Consider the following 3,053-nt stretch of genomic DNA (forward strand, 5'->3'; position numbering starts at 1 on the left):
TTGATGTTGATATTGTTCGTTGTTGGATAGGACAGAAAGAAATGGAGAAAGGAGGGGAAGACAGAGATGGGGAGAGAAAGACAGATACCTGCAGGCCTGCTTCACTGCTCGTGAAGCGACTTGCCTGCAGGTGGGGAGCCGGGGGCTCAAACCCGGATCCTTACTCAGGTCCTTGCGCTTTGTACCACGTGCTTAACCCGCTGCACTACTGCCCAACCCCCGAGATGACTCATTTTATGGTGCTCTAGGACTTAAGTACAAGTTCCTGTTACCATACGGAAGCATCCATCATGATACTAGAGGAAACTTCATAAAAATATTAGAGTCAAATTGTGGTGTCTTTCCTTTCTCTCCCTCTCTATATCTTTCTGTTTCTCTCCCTCTGTCTGTATCTGAAATTAAAAAGAAAAAAGAGAGTGAGACAAAGTGAGAGAGAGAAAGAGAGAGGGAGAGAGAGAGACTGTCAGTAACAGTGGAACCACAAGGAGTAAAGCACTAGCACCAGAAATAAATAAATGTCTGATACACCCAGTAGAGAACACTTGTTACCATGCCTGAAGATCTGAGTTCAAGCTCTTGCCTGATCCCCACCTCCAAGAGGGAAGCTTCACAAACAGTAGAGCAGTTCTGTAAGTGACTCCCCTTCTCTCTTTTTCTTTGTCTTCCTCTCCCTTCCTCTTTCTCTATGTCTCTTTGCCTTTTACCCGCTATCAAGAAGAAAAAAAAAAGGCCATTGGGAATGGTGTAGTCATGCAGGCACTGAGCCTGGTGGCAAAATAATAATAATAGTTTAAAAAGAAAAGTAAAAGTAAATAAATTTCAGTTTTATATTACACAGTCGATTGTGTTTTGTTATGGTAGACTGAGAATACTAAGTACAACCAGTATAACCCTACTGGAGAGTGAGAGATGTATTTGTCTGCTAGGGCCATGCTAATAAAGTGCCACAGACTGGGTGATTTAACAGGAGTCTACTTTCTCCCCCCTTCTGGAGGCTGAAATGTGAAGTCACAACATTAGCAGAATTGATTTCTTCTTAGGATAGTGAGGAAGAATTGTGTTCCGCTTTTTCCTAATTTCTTGTGTTTTTAGGTATGCATTGGCATTCTTTGATGTATGGAAGTACCACCCCAGCTCAGTCTTCATCTTCAAGTGATATTTATCTGTCTGTGTTTATCTGTGCTTCCCCTTTTTAACTAGGAAATAAATCATACGGCTTTAGAGTCCGGAATCAGTCTTAGTAGTTTGAAGAACATAACTCTAAACAAGATCAGAAGGTGAGGCACTGGGAAGCAAGACTTCAACTTATGAATTGTGGGGGACAAATTCAACTGATAATACTGAGCTTCTTCATACCATAGTGGTCTCAGGATTCTAAGCAAGCAAAAGCCACATAGCTTCTTAAAACCATAAAGACACACATTAATATGTGACTGAAATGTTTAAGTTTCAGGAAACAATACTTGTTCTTGTAATTTGTTACTGTTTTCTAGTCAATTCCAGTCTACATTCATTTATTTTCTTGCTTGTTTGAACACTGTTTTGCCATATGTACAACCAAGGTTCAAGCCTGGTTTACTGCACTGAAGGAAATTTTGATGCTGTAGTCTCTTTCATTCTCTCTTTAGCTAAACAAAGACACATACAGAGGGGCTTCCTCAGGGGATAGGGATGGAAATACAAGAAAACCCTTCCAAAACAAAGTAAGGCTAAAGAGGAGATGGTACAAGTGGCAAGCTGGGAAGCTGGCTTTTTTTTTTAATTGGGAAATTAATGTTATACATTCAACAGTAAGTACAACAGTTTGTACATGCATAACATTCCCTAGTTTCCCATATAACAATACAACCCCAACTAGGTCCTCTGAATCCTTCTTTCTTTCTTTCTTTCTTTCTTTTTATTATTTATTTATTTTTCCTCCAGGGTTATTGCTGGGCTCGGTGCCAGCACCATGAATCCACCGCTCCTGGAGACCATTTTTCCCCCTTTTTGTTGCCCTAGTTGTTGCAGCCTCGTTGCTATTATTATTACCATCGTTGACGTTGCTTTGTTGTTGGATAGGACAGAGAGAAATGGAGAGAGGAGGGGAAGACAGAGAGAGAGGGGAGAGAAAGATAGACACCTGCAGACCTGCTTCACCGCCTGTGAAGCGACTCCCCTGCAGGTGGGGAGCCGGGGGCTCAAACCGGGATCCTTACGCAGGTCCCTGCGCTTTGCGCCATGTGCGCTTAACCCACTGCGCCACCACCAGACTCCCCTCTGAATCCTTCTTCGACCTGTATTCTCCCCACCCACCCACCCCAGAGTCTTTTACTTGGGTGCAATATGCCAATTCCATTTCAGGTTCTACTTGTGTTTTCTTTTCTGATCTTGTTTTTCAACTTCTGCCTAAGAAAGATATCATCCCATATTCCTCCTTCTGTTTCTGACTTATTTCACTCAACATGATTTTTTCAAGGTCCATCCAAGATCGGCTGAAAACGGTGAAGTCACCATTTTTAATAGCTGAGTAGTATTCCATTGTGTATATATACCACAACTTGCTCAGCCACTCATCTGTTGTTGGACACCTGGGTTGCTTCCAGGTTTTGGCTATTACAAATTGTGCTGCCAAGAACATATGTGTACACATATCTTTTTGGTAGGATATGTTGGATTCCTTAGGATATATCCCCAGGAGAGGAATTGCAGGGTCATAGGGTAGGTCCATTTCTAGCCTTCTGAGAGTTCTCCATACTGTTCTCCACAGAGGTTGGACCAACTGATATTCCCACCAGCAGTGCAGGAGGGTTCCTTTGACCCCATACCCTCTCCAGCATTTTCTGCTGTTACCTTTTCTGATGTATGACATTCTCACAGGAATGAAGTGGTATCTCATTGTTGTCCTGATTTGCATTTCTCTGACAATCAGAGACTTGGAGCATTTTTTCATGTGTTTCTCGGCCTTTTGGATCTCTTCTGTGGTGAATATTCTGTCCAAGTCCTTCCCCCATTTTTGGATGGGGTTATTTGTTGTCTTGTTGTTGAGCTTGGCAAGCTCTTTATATATGTTG

The sequence above is a fragment of the Erinaceus europaeus genome, chromosome 9 (assembly GCF_950295315.1).
Source record: "Erinaceus europaeus chromosome 9, mEriEur2.1, whole genome shotgun sequence".
Lineage (NCBI taxonomy): Eukaryota > Metazoa > Chordata > Mammalia > Eulipotyphla > Erinaceidae > Erinaceus > Erinaceus europaeus.